Genomic DNA, 24640 nt, shown 5'->3' on the forward strand with positions numbered 1-24640 from the left:
ACATTGTATAAATGAATAATTTCTCTAACTGATCCACGATGCATGTGTTGAGCGTGTCACTAGCTGCACTTCAAAAATATCTGATTTGGTAAGATTGAAGCTCAATCGAAATCCTTGCCTCCACAGCCATTTTCCATTTTTGCACTTTTATTTTTTTCCTCCCCTTCTTCCAAGGGCCATAAGTTACATATAATGTACTGGAAAACTAGTAAAAAAATTCCAAGTGGGGGAAAGATAGTAAAAGAAAATGAAATCCCACCATAGATTTTTGGGTTTTGCTTTTACAGCGTTCCTTTTATAGTAAAAATGACTTTGCAGCATGATTCTCCAGGTACAGTAAGTACAATTACAGCAATACTAAAGGTTCATCAGCTTTGTTTTATTTCTCTAGTAAAAAATAATTCAAAGTTTGTAAAAAAAGACATATGGGTTGTGTTTCCATTTTGCTAATTCCTATAATTGTTTTTATTTTTCTGTCGATTGAGCAGTGTCACAGATTATTTTTTTTAGGATGGTGAGCTAACTTTTTTATTGACAGTAATATGAGATTCATAAGACGTTTTGATCAGTTTTCATTGCATTTACAATAGTAATGCAGATTATAATGAAAATCACAGTCTCTAATAAAGCTCAGTCTGTAGCTAAACGTCATAAGTACTAAGACCAGTAAAAGTCGCTGTCAAGAGATTGACAAATGCAGTTAAATGGTTAACAACAGTGATTAGAGACATAACATAACATAGCAAGAATCACCCATGTTTGTAAAGAGCTCAACTCTGCATCCTTCTCCTCAATGGTCACCCCACAATCACATACATGTACTTGATTATATGTTGAGAGGTTGAAGTGAAACTCCAGCAAAAAGTGAGTTGTAGGAGGAATAGAAACCTAAGTATGCTTTGACTGATATTTAGTAACAGGGTAGGTCAACCATACATGACACTACTGTGTGTAACACATCAGTCCCTGGCATCTAGGGCTCCACTTCCTTCTCCTGGATCCACTGTCCTTTGTTGTGTTCCACGTGGAGTTTTGCAAGTTGCCCGGCATGGATATATGACATCATGTCCCTAGACACACTCCTGTGTATTAGGATTGAGAGTCTAGACTTCTAGGTTTGGCGTGCTCCACTGTTCTTTAACTGTCTTCTATCCCTGCTGGCTTTCACTTCATTCATCCTGATGCTCCTGAGATTCCTGGCTGTGCCAAGTCATTGCTGACTACGTGCTTTTCTGCTTGCTGTATCAACTCCCGGGTTCCATGTGCCCATCCAGACCTGAGGCTCGGAGGATCCACCTCACCAGGTGACCCTAAAACCTGTAGACTTTTATTGTTCCTAAACAACTTCCTTAGCTGTTGGCTAAATAGGCTCATTCTGCCATGAGTTATTCCTCTCTGTCCCATTCGCATAGGCGCTCTGTTCAGCAGAACGTGCATGTGTTGTTAATGGGAACAGCATAACAAGCCTCTGCCAAACAAACAATGATAACTGCAGCTTATCGCCTTGAAGAACAAAGCACTGGCATATTGAAATTGAGCATTCTTGATGTTTCATTTTCCCATCACCCCTGGAAAATAGACAGGTTTGGCTGATGTTCATCTAGTCTGCTTGGCCACCTTAAGTGCCGACAGCAATATTCACTAGAAGGAATGATGATTATTAATATGCGAGACCATCATTTTTGTGTCAGGAACGGCGAAAGAATGATGTCAGAATGTGCCCCACCCAAGCATAGGACATCATATATGACACCCATATTTCCTAAAAGAGCATACAGACAAGGGTTGTTATAATTCGACAACCCAGATAACTTGGAGAAAAACATATTTTAAGTCCAGTTTTGAAATTTCCATTATTTGCTACATGAGATTATTTGCTATTTATGAAATTAACTAGATGGTGGCCCGATTCTAACGCATCGGGTATTCTGGAATATGTATAGTAGTATATAGCACAGCCCACGTAGTATATAGCACAGCCCACGTAGTATATAGCACAGCCCACACAGTATATAACACAGCCCACGTAGTGTATAACACAGCTCATGCAGTATAGAACACAGCCACGTAGTATATAGCACAGCCACGTAGTATATTGTCCAGCCACGCAGTATATTGCACAGCCACATAGTATATAGCACAGCCCATGTAGTATATTGCCCAGCCATGTAGTATATAGCACAGCCATGTAGTATATAGCACAGCCACGTAGTATATTGCCCAGCCACGCAGTATATTGCACAGCCACGTAGTATATAGCACAGCCCATGTAGTATATAGCACAGAGATGTAGCCCACATAGTATATAACACAGCCCACGCAGTATATAACACAGGCCACGCAGTATATAACACAGCCCACCTAGTATATAGCAATGTGGGCACCATATCCCTGTTCAAAAAAGACTTAGAATAAAGAATAGTTATATACTCACCTTCCGTCGGCCCCCGGATCCAGGCCAGGCGTTTACCGATGCTCCTCGTGACACTACAGTCCCAAGAATGCACTGCGGCAATAACACGTGATGAATAACACGTGATGACGTAGCGGTCTCGCGAGACCGCTACGTTATCATCTCGCGAGACTGCTACGTGATCTTCGGTCATTGCCGAAATGCATTCTTGGGACTGGAGCGTCGCGAGAAGCGGGAAAGGCGCCGGAAGGTGAGAATAGAATGATTTTTTATTTTTTTAATTTTTTTTAACATTATATGTTTTTACTATTGATGCTGCATAGGCGGCATCAATAGTAAAAAGTTGGTCACACAGGGTTAACAGCAGCGTTAACGGACTGCTAAAACCCTATGTGGCCGCTGACTGGAGGGGAGTATGGAGGGGGCACTGATTGGAGGGGAGTAGGGAGGGGCCAAATCGCGGCCAGACTGTGCCTGTTGTTGACCAAAAATGTGATTGTGTTGTCCTGATGGTCTCCATGGAGACCCCAGCTGCAAGATGGCTGCAGGGTCTTTCAGGGAAGGTGGCATGTCAGTGCCTGCTCAGAGCAGGACTTGAGATGCCTCCTCCCTGACTGTCAGATCCTGGTCTAATACCCTGCAGTGCAGATGCAATGCAGTACATCAGAACAGCCATCTGATGTTATACAGTAATGTCCCATACTAGGACAATGTTAAAAAAGTAAAAAAAAAATAAAAAGTGTAAAAATATTTTTAAAAAATCCCCAATGAAAAAATAAACAAATATAAAAAAATACATTTATTTGTGTAAATAAAAAATTAAACAATAAAAGTACACATATTTGGTATCGCAGTGTCCATAACGACCCGCTCTATAAAACTGTCCCACTAGTTAACTACTTCAGTGAACACCGTAAAAAAATAAATAAAAAACGTGGCAAGAAACTATGCTTTATCATCATACCACCAAACAAAAAGTGCAATAAAATGCAATAAAAAAGACAAATGTAACTAGAAATGGTACCGCGAAAACAATGTCTTGTCCTGCAAAAAACAAGCCATCATACAGCTCTATCAGCAGAAAAATAAAAATGTTATAGCTCTCAGAATTAAGAGATGCAAAATTAATTATTTTTTTTTTATAAAATAGTTTTTATTGTGTAAAAGCACCAAAACAAAGAAACTATATAAATTGGGTATCGCTGTAATTGTACTGAGCTGAAGAATAAAGCTGCCTTACCAAATTTACCACACACAAAACAGTCTAAAAAAACTCAAAGTACCGTATATACTCGAGTATAAGCCGAGATTTTCAGCCCAAATTTTTGGGCTGAAAGTGCCCCTCTCGGCTTATACTCGAGTCACGGTCGGCGGTGGGGTCGGCGGGTGAGGGGGAGAGAGCATGTCGCATACTCACCTAGTCCCGGCGCTCCTGGCGCTCCCCCTGCCCGTCCCACGGTCTTCGGTGCCGCAGTTCGTCCCCTGTTCAGCGGTCACATGGGACCGCTCATTAGAGAAATGAATATGGACTCCACTCCCATAGGGGTGGAGCCGCAAATTCATTCCTCTAATCAGCGTTAACGGTGACCGCTGACAGAGGAAGAGGCTGCAGCACCCGGAGACCAGCTGTCCGGGAGAAGGAGCCAGGGACGCCGGGAGCAGGTGAGTATGTCATAGTTACCTGTCCGCGTTCCACACGCCGAGCGCCGCTTTGTCTTCGCGTCCTCTTGTTCTGACTGTGCAGGTCAGAGGGCGCGATGACGCATATAGTGTGCGCGCCGCCCTCTGCCTGATCAGTCAGTGTGGAGAGATGCCGGGATGGGACGCTGAGGAGCTGCAAGCAAGAGAGGTGAGTATGTGTTTTTTTTTTTATTGCAGCAGCAGCAGCATTGTATATTGCACAGATTTATGTGGAGTATCTATGGGGCAACGGTGCAGAGCATTATATATGGCACAGCTTTATGTGGAGCATCTATGGGGCCATAATCAAAGGTGCATGCAGAGCATTATGTATGGCACAGCTATCTATGGGGCCATAATCAAAGGTGCAGAGCATTGTATATGGCACAGCTATCTATGGGGCCATAATCAAAGGTGCAGGGCATTGTATATGGCACAGCTATCTATGGGGCCATAATCAAAGGTGCAGAGCATTGTATATGACACAGCTATCTATGGGGCCATAATCAAAGGTGCAGGGCATTGTATATGGCACAGCTATCTATGGGGCCATAATCAAAGGTGCAGAGCATTGTATATGACACAGCTATCTATGGGGCCATAATCAAAGGTGCAGAGCATTATATATGGCACAGCCATCTATGGGGCCATAATCAAAGGTGCAGAGCATTGTATATGGCACAGCTATCTATGGGGCCATAATCAAGGGTGCAGAGCATTGTATATGGCACAGCTATCTATGGGGCCATAATCAAAGGTGCAGAGCATTGTATATGGCACAGCTATCTATGGGGCCATAATCAAAGGTGCAGAGCATTGTATATGGCACAGCTATCTATGGGGCCATAATCAAGGGTGCAGAGCATTGTATATGGCACAGCTATCTATGGGGCCATAATCAAAGGTGCAGAGCATTGTATATGGCACAGCTATCTATGGGGCCATAATCAAAGGTGCAGAGCATTGTATATGGCACAGCTATCTATGGGGCCATAATCAAAGGTGCAGAGCATTGTATATGGCACAGCTTTCTATGGAGCATCTATGGGGCCATAATCAAAGGTGCAGAGCATTGTATATGGCACAGCTTTCTATGGAGAATCTATGGGGCCATAATCAAAGGTGCAGAGCATTGTATATGACACAGCTTTCTATGGAGCATCTATGGGGCCATAATGAACTGTGCAGAGCATTATATATGTGGCACAGCTTTATGTGGAGCGTCTATGGGGCTATACTGAACGGTGCAGAGCATTATATATGGCACAGCTTTATGTGGAGCATCTATGGGGCCATAATGAACAGTGCAGAGCATTATATGTGGCACAGCTTTATGTGGAGCATCTATGGGGCCATAATGAACAGTATGGAGCATCTATTTTTAATTTTGAAATTCACCGGTAGCTGCTGAATTTTCCACCCTAGGCTTATACTCGAGTCAATAAGTTTTCCCAGTTTTTTGTGGCAAAATTAGGGAGGTCGGCTTATACTCGAGTATATACGGTAATTCCTGAATTGCTGTTTTTCGTTCATTCTGTCTCCCAAAAATCGGAATAGAAAGCAATTAAAAATGTCATATGCCTGAAAATGGTACGAATAAAAACATCAGCTCGTTCTGTAAAAAACAAGCCATAAAATGACTCTGGAAATATGGAAAAATTATAGCTCTCAAAATGTGGTGAATGATGCAAAAACTATTTTTTATTTTTGCAATAAAAAGCATCTTTTAGCTTGACAGCAACCAAACATAAAAGCCTGATATATTGTATCACTGTAATCGCACCGACCAGAAGAATAAAGTCACCTAATCACTTATACTGCACGAGGAATGGCGTAAAAAATAAATAAAACCAATTCTTCACATGCTGTTGATTTTTTCATTCTGCCTCCCAAAGATCGCAGTAAGGCTTGGCGCACATTTATCCTTCGCTCTGCGCTAAGTGCTTACACTGAGGCTTCCGTATAAATCTCTGAAATATATGATTCAGATGGAACTTCTGGAGGAAGATTCCTTATAATGATAGATGCACTGTGGGCGCCATAAGACCTGTGATCCGATGATGTCTGTCTTTTTAGGATTGCATAAAAGTGCCGTTGGCCACAGTTTTGTGACACTTCTGAAAAGTAACTCTGCTGCCTCATTATAGTGAATGGAACAATCAGGGGTTTCATCTGTCAAGTCACTCAGAGATTTTGATGGAAACCCCTATGTAAGTGCTCAGAGTAGTGCGCCACATAAATGTGATCATATATGCTATGTAAAATGTTCCCAATAAAAGCTTCAACTCAATCCACAAAAAAACAAGTTCCCACTCAGGTCCGTCATCTGTTAATAGAAATATAAGGGCTTCCAAGTTACTGGTAGCATAAAGGCTCTGGAAAAGCGCTATGGCTCCTCGCCAGCGAAAAAAGAAATTCAGTAAATTCTCCACTTCCAAATCCAAATGCCCCCCCGCGCTGATGAGCCCCAGGGTGCCTAAACTATATTTAGCGCCCACATGTTTGGCATTTCAGTAGTGATGAGAGCTGGCGCAATTTACAGGTGCATGTCTCCAGAAGCACGGGCTGGGCATAATGTTCTGGTCACGACAACGACAGTTTGCAATTTTCGCTGAGCAACATCCACTGCTGCTTCTTTCTGGAAAATGGAGTAAAAATTGTTACTACATCTGTAGATATATTCCAAAAGGGTTAGAATTACCAAAATGGGGTCAATTAAGTGGGGATTCTACTTTTCTAGCACTTAGGGGACCTTTATATGTCATCTACAAACTAGTCTAGGAAAATCTGCGTTCCAGGAGGCAAAGAGCGCTCTGTCCCTCCCAAGTATCTCTGTATGGCTAAGTAGTACTGCACAGCCACATATGGGGTAATGCCATGTTCAGTAGAAATTGTGGGACACATTTTGGTGCCATTTTTACCAATTTCCTAGTATGAAAATATAAAACTTGTGAATAACACACAGTCTTGGTGGTAAAATTATTTTATCTTCACTGCTCAATGGTATAAAATTCTGTAACACCTGTGGTGTCAATACAATCACTGTACCCCTAGATGAATTCATTGAGAGGTTTCGTTTGTAAAATGGGGTCACATATGGGGGGTTCTGCTGTGTTGGCACCTCAGGGGCTCTTCCAATGTAATATGTCACCCTCAAACAAGAGCAGCAAAATCTGCACTGTAATATGGCGTTTCTTCCTTTCTGAGCTTTGCACTGTGCTTCAAAAGTAGTTTTTGACCACATATGGGCTATTGGTAAACTCAGGAGACATTGTACAACCAATTTTGATGTCCATTTTCTCTTGTTACCCTTGTTACCCTTTTTATTTTCACAGCTTAACGTTATAAACTTCTGTGAAGCACCTGTGGGTTCAAAGTTCTCAATACACATCTAGATAAGTTCCCTAAGGGGTCTAGTTTCCAAAATGGTGTAACTTGTGGGGGGATTCCACTGTTTAGGGATATCAGGGGCTTTCCAAACGCGACATGGCATCCGCTAATTATACTTGCAAATTTTATATTCAAAAAGTCCAATGGCACACCTTCCCTTCCTAGCCCTGTTGTTTGCCCAAACAGTATATTTCCCCTACATATGGGGTATTGGCATCTCAGGAGAAATTGTGCAACAAATTGTATGGTCCATTTTCTACTGTTACCCTTGCGAAAGTAAAAAAAAAATAGGTCTAAAGGAATTTTTTTTAATTTTTTTAAAGAAAACTGAATGATCATTTTTTCCTCCCACTTCCGGTGAAGCACCTGAAGGGTTAATAAGCTTCTTGAATGTGGTTTTGAGCACCTTGAGGGGTGCAGTTTTTAAAATGGTGCCGCTTTTGGGTATTTTCTGTTATATAGACTTCTCAAAGTCACTTCAAATGTGAGATGATCCCTAAAAAAATGGTTTTGCATATTTTGTTGTAAAAATGAGAAATCGCTGGTCAACTTTTAACCCATATAACTCCCTAACAAAATATTATTTTTCAAAAATTACGCTGATGTAAAGTAGACATGTGGTAAATATTATTTATTAACTATTCTGTGTGATATGACTCTGATTTAAGGACATAATTATTAAAAGTTTGAATTTTCAATTTTTTTTGCCAAATTTCAGTTTTTTTTCACAAATAACTGCAAGTCATATCAAAGAAATTTTATCACTATAATGAAGTACAATATGTCATGAGAAAACACTCACAGAATTAGTGGGATCCATTGAAGCATTCTGGAGTTATGACCTTGTAAATTGACAGTGGTCTGAATTGAAAAAACTGGCCTGGCTAGGAAGGTGAAAACAGGCTTTGGGGCGGAGGGGTTAATGATCACACCCTATAGTATGTGTAAAACTAAACAAAAACCTTTAACCATTTTTAATATTCCTATAAAAAAATCATCTCTATTAACAAGTGAAATCTATAAAACTTCATCCATCCATGCACTTCAAGCATTAAACTTAATCTATATATATATTTTTTTACAGTTAAGTACAATTCAAACAATCTATTTAACGCGTAAAATTATTCTGACATTTTACAATCTTTTAAACTTAAAAAACCAAAATCAAAGTTGAGTAAAAATTCTTTTACCCCACTCCATAACTGTTCCCAGTGCTCAGTAAGGGGAGAGAATTAGTAATCTCTTAATTCTTCTTTTTAAGATTTCTTCTCTGTTACCTTTCAATACCATAAAACTTCCTGTAATTGGAATATTGAGTTACAAACCCGCGGCTGCTCGTTAAGACGATGCTGTTCAGTAAAGTGAAAAGAGGAGAAGCATGTTGAAGAGTGAAAGAGTGGCTTAGCTTTCATTGTTCCTGAAGGACTGATTAAAACTTAGTAAATGCACTTCAGTCGGTGCCCGCAGATTCTATAGAATGGACCTCTCGTTGCGGGGGACATACATTATTCAAAACAAACCCTAATAGAGCGATTTTGTACGACAACAATGGCATATTGTTAAATTGTCCATTTCAACAAATGTAGCAGCCTTAGTTAAACTGGTATCTACTCGGGTAATTAAACGCTGAGGGGGGAAAACGTTTGTCCAATATTCAGCTAATTATTGTATTGAAGAGTTCATTACTTTCATAGGCTTAATTAATTCCATGGATGAGTCATTATTTAGGGACAAAGTGGGGTTGAAATATTTTTCTCTCCATTTTTATATCTTCATAGTAAAACTGAAGAATAATTATTATTTAGGTTATAATTTTTGTAGAGAAACTTAAATAATTGCATAAGCTTGTGGGCTGCAGAAAGCTTCGGATTAGAAAGTAGTAGAAATTAGAATTTGGTATTTATGGATTTGTGAAGGGCATAAATTCTGCTCTGAGTAATAATCTCATTTTTATATAGATGGGCCCTTGGACAAAGTTTTTGACTTGTCATTGTGTCACTGGTTCCTGAAAGGAAATAGATCTTTTCCCCTTCGGCTGTGGTCTTGCAGACCTCTAAGAGTCCATCATCAGCTATCCTTGTATCTTCGCCTTGGTATAGTATAGATGTTGAGAAGGACATGGCCGCACATCCAAAAATCATACACTGATCTAATGGCTTTAGGCAAAAAATGTACAAAACTGAACATGAGGTTCTAAGATTTACATTCTGATCAGACAGTATGAAGCCAACTGCCTCGTCATGGCAAACCTCTGGGTCCCTAACCTTTTCCTAACCTTGCATATTCAGCGGGAGTCAATCACCGCTTAGGTCTAGATTATAAGATTTATCTTATTAACATATCAAAACAAAAATGAAAAAATAGGGAACTATTTTATAGTCTATTGGCTTATTTTTGATTCTGTTGTTTTAAAAGCATTTCTCTAATTGTTTTAACACAGGCAACAACGTTCATATGTGCCTGAATACAGACATACATTTCATTTTTAGACATTTCAAGTCCACCATAGTTATGTACCCCTCTTACTGTGCAGTTCTCTGTTCTGGTTCACAGGAGGATTCCAAGTGATAAATTTGTTCTATAAAGTCCTTATTCCTTAATAGGAACTGTGTAAATATATTTAGTAGACAACATCTAAGCGTGTGGTCACACCTATGATCATTGTATCTGCTCTCAGGGACCACAGTTACTTAGCAGGGCTGCTAACTGTCCAGAAATTCCAGGACAGTTCGTAAAAATATGGCACTTTTTTGTCCTGTCCCTAAATTTTTTTTAAGGCATCCATGATTGTTTTGAAGCTGAAGAAACCTATACAGATCATTTTGACTTTAATTATCATCACTTTACAGTTTATAGTGAAAGGAGTTCTTGTCTTCTTGTGAAAATTATGACCTGTAGACATGGGTAACTTCAAGTCATAACGATTTATTATAGTTTTTCAATGTGTCCGTAAAAAAATATTGTCTGTCCGTGATTTTACGGTAAGCTGTCCAGAAAAAATATGAAGTCAAGTTGGCAATCGTGTTTAGACTGACGGAATATTTCCCTGACCAAGTTACACATTAGATACGAAGACCATATGTTAAATACGTTGCTTTTTTAACATAAATTTATGTATTTAGGGCTACAATTTTTGCAATTTGGTTTCGTTTAGATACCTTCAGCGAGGATATTCTTAAAGGTTGATGGAAGAGTTTGTAACTCTACTATCGGTCATTTCCTGAGGTTCACTCAGCTGATTAATAATGCCAAATTTTTATGAAAACCCAATTTCAAAAAGGATTTTTAGCCCCAAATACATGCATTAAAGCAATTAAATAAATAAGTAAACACATCCCCAAAGGTGAACAACTCTTTTAAACCAATTTGTAAAATATTTGGCCAAGAAAACTAACCAATAGACACAACATTCACACAAAGAATAAATTATTTATTTTGTAACACGGATACATTTATTTTACCTTTTTTTAAAGTGTAAATTATACATTTCAGGAAGATTTAAACTTTTTAGAACATTACAAAATGACAATCTTTCCTGAAGTTCCCTATCTTTGGGTTTTATGATATACACGAATGGGTGATATTATCGAACGTATCATGGAAATGGAGACCAAACCCTCCAGTTGCTGGCAGTTAGGCACAAATAAGTACCCTCAATAGATAACGTAACTCCCTCACCCGTCTATCATAGATAGACCTTTTTTTTATCCAACGAGCATCTAACAAAAAATATCAGAAGATTTGTCTAATATAAAAATACAAAAAACAGAAGATGATGACTAAATTAGAGTAAAGGTTCTACCTTGAAGTCATCATCCATGAAACCAGTACAAGCTTATACATGACTATTTATAAAGGCATTTATAAAATCACAAATCAATTATCACGTTCTTAGAAGAATGTAGATATTTTGCAGGGGGATAAAGCAAATGTCAAAACCAACTCATATGCATTGTGCAAAGAGCCCTATTGTATGGCAAGTGCACAATAGCGAAGCAACATAGTGGAGCTGTTGACTGAGCTGAGCCATGGTGTGTGAACAGTCGTATGAGCACACTCCCAGTTTGTAGCCGGAGCTGGTCATCTTTGTCTTACTATGGCAGAATTCAAGGTCCGACTACAATGGTTACACAAGAAAGTGCAAGGATATTGAGGATCGGCTACGGTAAACCCGTGTGGCAAACCAGTACATAAAAGCAAAATCCTTGATTGACCAGCATATAAAACGGACACTTAAAAAATTCATAATGCATAGCGAAGTGTTATAATGTATATACAGTGTAAACGCTCCATACTAGTATACAAAGTGGATCAATTTTATATGGTCCATAAATAATGCGCCATTGTGGTTAGAAACCCATTATGTTTTTACGGCACAAAGCAGTACCCATTTTCTTTGGTTGTTGAACAAAGTCCTGTCTTTATTAGGCTTGTGCAGAAAATATAGCCTATTACTTTCCCACTGATGACAAGGAACTTGCCTGCTGGGTTTTGGACCTGATCCCAGCCTGAAGTACAATCAGTGCCTGATGGTTTTCCATTTTCTGTTCTCCACTGATGAACTCCAATTGACTGCCAGAGTTCATAGCAGGACAAGAAACGGAGCTGTATCAGTCAGTGATCACTCTGGAAGCTGAAGACTCCCGTTGTTATCAAGTTCTGTATAAATGACTGGTCCAATAAAATTGTAATAATCAAGGACGCAGGCAGGGGCATTGTTAAGGTGGTCTTCAGCTTTCCATTTCTAATGGAAATCATGTAATGTGCTACACACAACCAAGAACTGGTTATCAGGACAATACATTCTCCTTACCTTCTAATACGCTCGATATACCATCCTCCTGATAGTCCTGTAAAGAAAGGAGAGGAGTCGTAAATACATTATTATGATTTATACATGATAGTGGTTTCCTTTGTAAAAAAAAAAAAAAAATTGTTACATTCACATACAGTCTAAAATCTTAATTTTAATTTTTCATTCATTTTGGAACTTCTCGATATGCAATTTGCAACCTGCAGAACTCAGCAATCAAACTAAATGATTTTACATGTCAGAGCAACTATATAATTCTGCTATTTAAATATCAGCTGAAAAGTGAGAGAGTTCATGACTCCGAGTGCATTGAATCTCCACTCATCCAGCCTGACTAACTGCTGCAGCTTGCACTGAGCAGTGTGAGATCTCAACAGGGAAGGGGCACACTGAGGAGCTGTCTATCAGATTGGGAGACTTATTTTTTAAATTCAGAAAGGAATTTGTGGCCATTCTGACATGGATTTTCAAAATAAATACTGCAACCTCATCAGGTGTAAGACATTACTTTATATGGCCAATGACATTTAGACAAATCGCATAAATCAATAGTACAAATAAGTAAAAGAACATTTTTACTAAATATTACAGTGGGGTAGCACGGTGCCTCAGTGTTTAGCACTGTATTCTTGTAACGCTGGGGCCTGGTTTCAAATCTCAAATACAACATCTGCATGGAGTTTGTATGTTCTCCTTGTGTTTGCATGGATTTCTTCTGGGCTGTCCTCCCATAATCCAAAGACAAACTCATAGGGAATTTAACTTGTGAGTCTCAATGGAGACAGAAAGAAATGTGGAATTAGTGGTGCTAAATAAATGAGTAAAATATATAAACGGAATAAATTTGCTTCTGTCTGCGTATATAAGCCACGTCTCGAAATCTTTCCCCACCTCTTAAATTCACCACCCACTTTGAAAAACAATTCAAATCTGTATTGGTGACACCAAGAGAGACTGTCAGCTCACTGAAATATGATGTTACAGCTCCTATTAAACTATATAGAGAGAGGAACGGGAAAGCCAAGAGAAAATATGAATGAGAGACCAAGCAAATCGAGTTGCAAATTTAGGTCACTTTAGTGCTGGATTCAGATCTACACAGCTCAGGACTGCTATATAACATCCTACAAGCTGCTTCTACGTTTCTTCTATGCTTTAAACAGAAAATTAAGTGCAGGAACCCATGTTTACTGTGTACGGAAGACATAGTAGCTATTGTCCACCTACCAGTACAGAGAAAACTGGAAATTAAATAAAAGGTTAACAAAGCAGGATTCAAGTCAGATAATTACCAGAAACAGTGGTGTTCTTCGTGTACACACATATAACCTTATTTTGAAAAGTCACCTAAAACTACATGCACACATTAATAATGTATACAGTTTGCATTGTAAAGTCTGGTGACAGGTTTAATCTAAAAAGGAAATGTACTTTCATCAAACTTAATATATAAAATTCATGTGCACAAGAAAAACAAGTTAGATTATGCTCACCTGGAGGGGCAGTCCCGCTGTGGTCCGGTCCGATGGGCGTTGCGGTCCGGGTCCGGCGCCTCCCATCTTCATGCGATGACATCTTCTTCCTTGCTTCCTGTCGCAGCTCCTGTGCAGGCGTACTTTATCTGTCCTGTTGAGGGCAGAGCAAAGTACTGCAGTGCGCAGGCGCTTGGCCCCTCGGACCCTTCCTGGCATCTGCGCACTGCAGTACTTTGCTCTGCCCTCAACAGGACAGATAAAGTACGCCTGCACAGGAGCTACGACAGGAAGCAAGGAAGAGGATGTCATCACATGAAGATGGGAGGCGCCGTGCCGGACCGTGATACCCATCACACCGGACTGGACTGGACCGCCCCCCCAGGTGAGTATAATCTAACTTGTTTTTCTTATCTTTCATGTTACATCGGGGGCTTATCTACAGGATTATAGAATGCTGTAGATAAGCCCCTAAAGGAGGTGGCCGCAGCTTATATACAAAAAAGTAGGTGACAAATTCACTTTAACAAAATCCCAGATAGGCTACAACTCACATCAAAAATACTTCTGGGGCCTCACATTGAGGTATACTGCAAAAATATATCATGGGGCAGCATTGTTGCTTTGCATCTGCAAGGAGTTTGTATGTTCTCCCCGTGTTTGCGTGGGTTTCCTCCAGGTTCTCCGGTTTCCTCCTACCCTCCAAAGACATATTGATAGAGAATGTAGAATGTGAGCCCCAATGGGGACAGAGATGATAATGTCTGTAAAGTGCTGTGGAATTAATGGCACAATATAAGCAAACCTAATAATTATGATAATGTATCACAATTTTATTTTTTTATTATTATTATTATTATTATTTATTTATATAGCACCATTAATTCCAGGGTGCTGCACATGAGAAAAGGGGTTACATACAGGGTTATAGATATCGTTAACAGTAAACAAATTTCCAATGACAGACTGGTACAGAGGGGAGAGGAGCCTGTCCTTGCAGACTTACATTCTTCGGGATAATGGGGAAGAGACAGGAGGTCGGGGGTGCAGCACTGGTGGTGGTGAGGCGGCAGCTCTGGTGGTGGTGAGGCGGCAGCTCGGGTGCCTGGTGACGTGGCAGCAGCTCGGGTAGTTGGTGAGGTGGCAGCTTTGGTGGTGGTGAGGCGGCAGCTCGGGTGGTTGGTAAGGCGGCAGAATGGTTATTGCAGACTATAGGCTTTCCTGAAGAAATGGGTTTTATCAAAGATATTCTTATATGAGTGACTCGAGATGACTATATCAAGGCAAAATACATAGTATTGTTATGTACTATTCAATTCTATGATTACACATTGGTACAATCAGATAAAAAAGTATTCCAAATATTTTTTTTCCATTTCTGAATAAATGCAATACATATTTACAGTAAATGTGGATTATACAGAAGTACATCTTTAGCACATTGACTGGTGCTGGAATGTGTTTATTCAGATTATTATGGACTCATCGAGCACATATACTGAAGGATAAGAACAGTTACTTCCACCTATACTGCATTCATTCCTTATTATCATGGAAAAAAAGATATATTTTACATTTAGCATCTAGAAGGAGCTCACTGAGGGCAAGGCTAAGCATTGTGAAACCAAACATGGAAGAACAGAACTGCTGCAGAAAAACATTGATGCGGTCAAGCCATCAAAGTTCCTCAGAATATGTTAATGTTATTTAAAATAATAAAATAAAAATTTGCTTTGCAGGTACTAGAAATTCAAATTATTAGTTTGTCGTTTTGGATGACAATTCCATAAATTAAAATGACAGATTACAGATCATCCTCATCCTAAACCTGTGCTTTCATCGATACAATGCAGAACTGTCATTTGTGATGAATCAAGTACAGCCCTCGAGGGCAACATAAAAAATCCAACATGACATATCTAGAGATCTGTCATTGAATGGCATCTGTTCATATTCCAAAAAGGGTCTATGGTTAGTAGAAAATCGTCTAAATCGGTCTTTTCAGCCGTGCCAAATCTCACACTTTACCACCAGTCTTCCAAATGTGCCTGATGGCCCACAGTCGATCTTTTACACAACCTAAAGCGTGCAGATGCTCATCAGATGTAATTTTTTTTACCCAATCTCAAGTGATTTCTAGCTTTAGATGATTTTAAAAAATCATAATCTTAGCTTTCATCTAAACTCCAGTTCTTGTTTCCTGATAAGATACAGTTAGGTCCATATATATTTGGACAGAGACAACATTTTTCTTATTTTGGTTATAGACATTACCACAATGAATTTTAAACAAAACAATTCAGATGCAGTTGAAGTTCAGACTTTCAGCTTTCATTTGAGGGTATCCACATTAAAATTGGATGAAGGGTTTAGGAGTTTCAGCTCCTTAACATGTGCCACCCTGTTTTTAAAGGGACCAAAAGTAATTGGACAAATAACTCCAAGGCTATTTCATGGACAGGTGTGGGTAATCCCTTCGTTATGTCATTCTCAATTAAGCAGATAAAAGGTCTGGAGTTGATTTGAAGTGTGGTGCTTGCATTTGGAAGATTTTGCTGTGAAGTAAACATGCGGTCAAAGGAGCTCTCCATGCAGGTGAAACAAGCTATCCTTAAGCTGCGAAAACAGAAAAAACCCATCCGAGAAATTGCTACAATATTAGGAGTGGCAAAATATACAGTTTGGTACATCCTGAGAAAGAAAGAAAGCACTGGTGAACTCATCAATGCAAAAAGACCTGGGCGCCCATGGAAGACAACAGTGGTGGATGATCGCAGAATAATCTCCATGGTGAAGAGAAACCCCTTCACAACAGCCAACCAAGTGACCAACACTCTCCAGGAGGTCGGCGTATCAATATCCAAATCTACCATAAAGAGAAGACTGCATGAAAGTAAATACAGAGGGTTCACTGCACGGTGCAAGCCACTCATAAGGATCAAGAAGAAAAAGGCTAGACTGGAATTTGCTAAAAAAACATCTAAAAAAGCCAGCACAGTTCTGGAAGAACATTTTTTGGACAGATGAAACCAAGATCAACCTCTACCAGAATGGTGGAAAGAGAAAAGTATGGCGAAGGCGTGGTACAGCTCATGATCCAAAGCATACCACATCATCTGTAAAGCACGGCGGAGGCAGTGTGATGGCTTGGGCATGCATGGCTGCCAGTGGCACTGGGTCACTAGTGTTTATTGATGATGTGACACAGGACAGAAGCAGCCGAATGAATTCTGAGGTATTCAGAGCCATACTGTGTTCTCAGATCCAGCCAAATGCCGCCAAACTGATTGCTCGTCGTTTCATACTACAGATGGACAATGACCCAAAACATAAAGCCAAAGCAACCCAGGAGTTTATTAAAGCAAAGAAGTGGAATATTCCTGAATGGCCAAGTCAGTCACCTGATCTCAACCCAATTGAGCAGCATTTCACTTGTTAAAGACTAAACTTCAGACAGAAAGGCCCACAAACAAACAGCAACTGAAAACCACTGCAGTGAAGGCCTGGCAGAGCATCAAAAAGGAGGAAACACAGCGTCTGGTGATGTCCATGAGTTCAAGACTTCAGGCAGTCATTGCCAACAAAGGGTTTTCAACCAAGCACTAAAAATAAACATTTTATTTAAAATTATTGAATCTGTCCAATTACATTTGGTCCCTTTAAAAACAGGGTGGCACATGTTAAGAAGCTGAAACTTCTAAACCCTTCATCCAATTTTAATGTGGATACCCTCAAATGAAAGCTGAAAGTCTGAACTTCAACTGCATCTGAATTGTTTTGTTTAAAATTCATTGTGGTAATGTCTATAACCAAAATGAGAAAAATGTTGTCTCTGTCCAAATATATATGGACCTAACTGTATATAAAAGGCTATTATTAATCCTTAAAGTGCTAAGGTGGTGTCTTCCTACATAAGAACTACAATTTATTTTATATAAAAGCAGCTGAGAAAGTTCGTTATATATTTTATCACAGAAAAATGCCTCCTCTCTCTCTTATCAGTCACTTTTTGTCTAATGAACTAACTACGCTCAAAAAATGTTCAAATCTGTCTACAGATCTGTCTGCTGTGAAGGACCAAATAAACTTTTCTGCCTATAGAAGAGTATGAAGAGGGCAGGTGAGAGTGGAAGGTGGGAAACGAATGCAGAATGGTACAAGGAGAAACTGCCAAGGCTTCTAGTACAGAGAGAGTAACAGGTAATTTGACAATAACCATACCGTAAATTAGATATAAAAGCAAAAAAAAAAAAAAAATTGTGAAAAATTACAGTAGTTCTCTGGAATATAAATAAAGCCCATGATGAGGACACTGTACCTGATACTACCTTTTTTATTTTTTTATACCCATAGTGTCCACACATGAGGTATCAACAGAGCTGTATACCTGTCTGTTTACAGGGAGATGCTGAAATACCATCATGCAGTGCTAAAATAATAATGCATTTAGGTAGATAAATAATACTACCACGTAGTTGCCATATACTGTAACTGTATCTTACTTAGCAAAGCAAAAAAATCTAACATGCAATACTCAAATCACATCACTGTGTAGTGTAATAAATATACAATACTGCAAGTGAGCACTTAAAAATACACCCACTTGTTTATTTCATCTAGAACTGCAACCCCAGCTGATTGATAGTGACACTTTCCACTTTTTTTATACATGGTGTACTTATTTGACTGTAGTTCAACCCACTTTTTCTTCCCTTCAGCCTATATCTTGATTCCCTTCAGCCTCCAACTTGATTCGTGGCTTTCACCCTGCATGTTATTCCCTTAATCTTTGCTATAAATCCATGTTGCATTAGCTCAGTACCACATGAGCAGCTAGAGCCAATGCCATTTCTATTTGCTAGGATAACATTGTGATTATCCTTCCTTCTATGTTCTCCTAAATGAGCTAATGTATTCTAAGTATATTGGCAGAAAGCTGTGATCTCCTACTTTATGACTGTGTAGAAGGAGCTGTGCAGTCATCATCATTAAAATTGATAGGCGCTTCTGTATAGCTTGTACAGAACTTCAGTGGTACATTCCATGCAATTGTATCATATTGGAACTTCTATTGACTGATGATGAACCTAGACTATAAAGCCATGTGATTTCCATGGGGTCACAATATGGTCACATGACCTGAGTAGAAGTATACCATAAATTTCCAGATACAATTAATCATGGCGATATATGAATTATATAGAGGAGAACTAGTTAAAGGAAAAAAACAGGGATACACACCTGTAACAAGACGGCATTTATTCTTAATTATGAAACACATTTTATTCAGCAGGTCAAGATCATATCAGCCTGAATATTGACTGTTATTGTAGGTTGAATTGATGTTTGTTGATTTGTTGAATGGCTGCTGATTACCTGTTGCATCAGTCCCTGCAACGAATTGTTCTGCTATCCTTGAGGGGCAAAGGCGCAGGTTAATTGAACAATCAATGTTTGTTAATTTGGTGAATGCCTGCTGACTACTTATTGTATCAGTCCCTACAGCTTGTTCTTCTGCAAACATTGAAGGACATAATAGGAAGGTTAATTGGATACTCGAATAATGAGAGATGACCTCCTCTCACCTCCCCTCAAACCTGTGGATAATGCCCTCAAGGACAGCTGTGGGTATAAAAGGGATCTGCCTCTGTTTCCAGAGACTCTAGAGGACAGTAGCCAAGACATCATGGCTCTAACCAGAGGAATACAGATTTGATCCATTGCTCATCACTGAACCCATGGTGAAGTTTGGAGAACCCAGATTGGGACAATCAGGTCACCTGGCCACATACCTAAAGGTACCGTCACATTTAGCGACGCTGCAGCGATCTAGACAACGATGCCGATCGCTGCAGCGTCGCTGTTTCGTCGTTGTGTGGTCGCTGGAGAGCTGTCACACAGACAGCTCTCCAGCGACCAACGATGCTGGTCCCCGGGTAACCAGGGTAAACATCAGGTTACTAAGCGCAGGGCCGCGCTTAGTAACCCGATGTTTACCTTGGTTACCAGTGCTAATGTAAAAAAACCAAACACTACATACTTACATTCCGGTGTCTGTCCCCCGGCGCTGTGCTTTCCTGCACTGACTGTGAGCGCCGGCCGGAAAGCACAGCGGTGATGTCACCACTGTGCTCTGCTTTACGGCTGGCCGGCGCTGACAGTGCAGGGAAGCCCAGCGCCGGGGGACAGACACCGGAATGTAAGTATGTAGTGTTTGGGTTTTTTTACATTTACACTGGTAACCAGGGTAAACATCGGGTTACTAAGCGCGGCCCTGCGCTTAGTAACCTGATGTTTACCCTGGTTACCAGTGAAGACATCGCTGAATCGGCGTCACACACACCGATTCAGCGATGTCTGCGGGAGTCCAGCGACGAAATAAAGTTCTGGACTTTCTGCTCTGACCAACGATGGCACAGCAGGATCCTGATCGCTGCTGCGTGTCAAACTCAACGATATCGCTAGCCAGGACGCTGCAATGTCACAGATCGCTAGCGATATCGTTCAGTGTGAAGGTACCTTTAATGGACTCTGTCAGCTTCCTAAGCTTGCCTTTATCTCCTCTCTGTGGGTGCCCGCTAAAAAGCGGGTGAGGGTCACTGGTTGGGATAGCTGGCCTAGAAGCCCTGAAGTTGCAGATGTTCTAATTCTTGTTGAGCCAGCGAAGGGAGAGACTGTCATTTGCATCATCTTATGTACTGTACTATACATTATCGTTTATTGTTGGTTCAAAAAAGTATTACCACACTGGGTTACCCTCACCCTGTGTTGTCTGAGTAGGATTCTGCCCATGGTAAAAGAGTATGAGCATTCAGTGGGAAAAGCCCTGGTCCATGCGGTCTTTCTAAAGACAACCAGGCCAGTGGACGAGAGCGCCCGCCAACCCTCATGTCTCCACAACACCGAAAGAAAAATCTAATAGCTGTCAGTTGTGAGAGTTCAGGGGACTTATAAAAATAGGAATGTATGCAAAGACTGAGTTCACATGTTGAAACCATGGTGTGTCCAGGATGCCAACTAAAACATGAAAATTACTACATTTAAAAGCAGTTTCATGTTAATGGCTGCTTGGTGATCTGTTGTTTAACGCATTACCACGCAGTCATTAAAAATTAAAAACCTTTTAATTTACTGTTATTTGGAGACCTAGCCGATGAGCACTTCAATTTGTATTTTGGCCACATCATAGGTAGAACTTAGCTGTGATGCCTCTAGAAGGTGAACACAACCAGATAGAAACAAAATAAGTATAAAAGATCAATCAACAGCAACATCTTGACAATTTTCAGGTAGAAATAGCAAAATACATAACACATAATAATAGATATCATATTAAATGTGATGGGTATTACCTTTTAGAGTCAATGCTAATAAAAGAGGAAGCGTCACCATAAAGTTTAGGCTTGTTACACGATACTCTATGTGCCGCTATGCTACTGTCATTACAAATTCTCCATTGATTGTGATATATTAAACCAAATCCTGCTAAACATAGCTCTATACATAGGATGTGCCATTTCTTGGCAAAGATACCTTCTCAGACACACAGCCAAAAATGACTTATGCCTCATTTCATTTAACTTTGGCTTTTCACCCTCCAGCAATACTTGAGAGACATTTCATCCTGCTTCATGGATGTAGTGGTATATAGTGGATTGATTCATTAAATCCTCAATGTGATATTTAAATGTAGAGACCTAAACCACCCATAGAAAATATGGATCTGTCACAGATGTACGAAACCAAACACAGAGGTGTCTGTGTTAACAAATCCTTACATTTAATGGATAACACGGTATAAAACACCACGTTCTACAGGATCTTGCCATATTTCCAAATGGGTTTGATGATTCTGTACATCAATGTGTTAAGAATACACTATTTGATTCCAATGATGAGAATCATATACCCTTGGCCAATACCCTAGTTCCTCTGTAGTAAATGTGCTTCTTTAACCTCTAAAATGCATCAATTTTTCATTGTTTTTCTTCCTCTCTGCCTATCAAGATCCCTATCTTTTTTATTTTCCTTTCAACAGAGGGTATGTTTTTACTGTACGAGTTGTATTTTTGAATGACACCATTCACTTTAGTATACGATGTTCTAAAAAATGAGTGGGATGGAATTAAAAAACAAAATGTGACGCTAGTCAATACTCAATGTGATGCTAGTCAATACTCAATGTGACGCTAGTCAATAATCAATGGGATGCTAGTCACTACTCAATGTGACGCTAGTCACTACTCAATGTGACGCTAGTCAATACTCATGGACTTACCCTGAGTCAGGATAGTCAACAGACCCGGGGTCAGTACCAAGAGGGCTTGTCATAGAGAAAGGGAAAAGACAAAAGCATAGTCAGGTAACAGTGCAAGGTCAGAGAAACAGGATGCTAGCGGATCAAGACAAAGGGTTAAGTCAAACAGATGGTCAAAGAGAAGAGAATACGGAGAGAGCGGCTCTTCCATATGGTGAGAAAAATGAAAGATGCTTTATTTTCAATCCATTAAAAATGCTAGACAAAGGATTAAAAATTGATGCATTTCTGGGGTGTTGCACGCCCTTAATCATAGTATAAGATGGTCAAAAAAGGTAAATACCAGGTCGGCATTGGACATTAGAATACAACTCAGAGTACAGAGCAAGCACACACACTATTTGCGCATAGCTACAACTGATAATGGTCTGACAGTTTTCAGAGCTTAATAGCCCTGTAATCACCCAGAATGGATGAAACCTGCAGGAGATCCCAGAGACCCAGCCAGATAGGACGGCTGAGCTGTCAATCACAATATTAACCCCTCTGCCTCAGTTTTGGCAGTAGAGCTGTCACTCACCATCCTGACAGCTCAGCCAGCAGAGCTGTCATTCATATCATCATCCCTAGGACACCATGAGTGGTGGAATCGTGACACAAAACAACAGAAATCTTCATGTTGTATATTTGTACAAAAGTAGACAACATTTTTGTTACTCGTCTGTTAAAGTTAGAAAAACTCACAATGGTCACTGAAATAACTTGAAATGGACATAAGTAATTTTCAATTTAAATTGACTGAATATCAACTAATGAAAATCAAACATTGCTTTTGAATTTTGGTTCAACAGAAAAATAAAACAAAAACTAATGAAAGTGGCCTGGAAAAAATTATGGGAACCTTAGAAGAGATTAAAAAAAATGTAACCATAATGACTAGTGATGAGCGAGTGGACTCGTTGCTCGGGTTTTCCCTAGCACGCTCGGGTGATCTCCGAGTATTCATGACTGCTCGGAGATTTAGTTTTCATCACGGCAGCTGAATGATTTACAGCTACTAGCCAGGCTGAGTACATGTGGGGTTGCCTGGTTGCTAGGGAATCCCCACATGTAATCAAGCTGTCTAGTAGCTGTAAATCATTCAGCTGGGGCGATGAAAACTTAATCTCCGAGCAGTCATGAATACTCGGAGATCACCCGAGCGTGCTAGGGAAAACCTGAGCAATGAGTATATTTGCTCATCACTAATAGGGACATGTTAAACTAAGGTGTGACCTGTAATTAGCATCACAGTCTACAAACTTCTAATGAGTCAGTGTGTCTGTTTGAAAAGGTAAAAAGTAATCACGGTGCTGTTTGGTATCATAGTGTGTACCACACTAACATGCACTTTATATACTGTTTTTTTCATGATGAAGGGTAACACCTGCCATTAGAAAGAATTCGATTAGATTAGATTAGAAGAGATTAGAATAATTCCTTCTTGCATTTCTGTTTTTCGCTCCCCTTCTTCCCAGAGCCATAACTTTTTTATTTTCCATCAATATGACCATGTTAGGGCTTGCTTTTTGCAGGACAAGTTGTACTTTTGAATGACACAATTTATCTTACCATATCGGGTACTGGAAAGCAGGAAAAAAATTCCAAGAGCGGTAAAATTGCAAGAAAAGTGCAATTCCACAACAGTTTTGGGGATTTTTTTTACCATGTTCACCAGATGCTAAAACTGACCTGCCATTATTATTATGAGTTCGTATACACCAAACATGTCTAGGTTCTTTTCTATTTAAGAGGTGAAAAAAAATTCAAAATTTGTTAAAAAAATAAATAAATAAATTGCGTCATTTTCCGAGACCCGTAGCGTCTCCATTTTTCGTTATCTGGGGCTGGTTGAGCACTTATTTTTTGGATGCCGAGCTGACATTTTTAATTATACCATTCTGGTATCAGGAGGGACTATCATAGCCTGTATAATAGCCTCGTCATAGAATGCACAAGTCATTTTAAAGCGATTTTAGAACGTTGAGAAGGTGTCAGAGCTCACAGCTCAGCAACAGACATAAGAAGAGAAAGTCTTAATACATTTGACAAAATCTTCCGATACTAATATGTTGTACAACTGCAGCAGTGAAGAAGATGAGTGTAGTAGGCTCTGTAATAAAGAGATTCAATTGATAGGGGAAGAGATAGATAGGAAAAGGTGGCTACAGCAGTGCCAGACTTGGTATGATTGATCAGTGTAGATGGGTTGGTATTTCTCCTGCTACATTTGAATTTCAATTACACATTTGTTTTTCTTCATTGTTAATGCACTAGAAAGCAGCAGCAAGCCACAGAAAAATCTAAAATCAGTCAGATATGGTGTGCTTGATTTTCATAAGTGACTGTACGGATGTTTTCAGTTCTTGTGTGATAAGTGTGATCATTTTTCACAGTGTGAGGGGACAATTATTGGTTTAAAAATTCCTCACTACATTTCCCAAAAAATCTAGACATTTAACTTCTGTACGTGTACAACATAACATTTCTTTTTATGTCCTTTTTGTCCAGGGTTGAATAATTGGAGTGGAAAAAAAATGTCAAAAGTTAATTATGGTGTTGTGCAAATTATATAA

The 24640-nt window shown here is 39.7% G+C and overlaps 1 long non-coding RNA gene across 4 annotated transcripts in view; it reads right to left on the reverse strand.

Moving 5' to 3' along the window:
• LOC143815131 (uncharacterized) overlaps window positions 1–24640 on the reverse strand; it is a 610659-nt gene that overhangs the window by 218838 nt on the left and 367181 nt on the right. For all 4 annotated transcript variants that reach the window (XR_013223685.1, XR_013223683.1, XR_013223684.1 and 1 more), the window contains one exon: window positions 12297–12333. This is a non-coding gene — a long non-coding RNA (uncharacterized LOC143815131). The remainder of the gene's footprint in view (window positions 1–12296; window positions 12334–24640) is intronic.

Source organism: Ranitomeya variabilis, chromosome 3, assembly GCF_051348905.1.
Source record: "Ranitomeya variabilis isolate aRanVar5 chromosome 3, aRanVar5.hap1, whole genome shotgun sequence".
NCBI classification, from domain to species: domain Eukaryota; kingdom Metazoa; phylum Chordata; class Amphibia; order Anura; family Dendrobatidae; genus Ranitomeya; species Ranitomeya variabilis.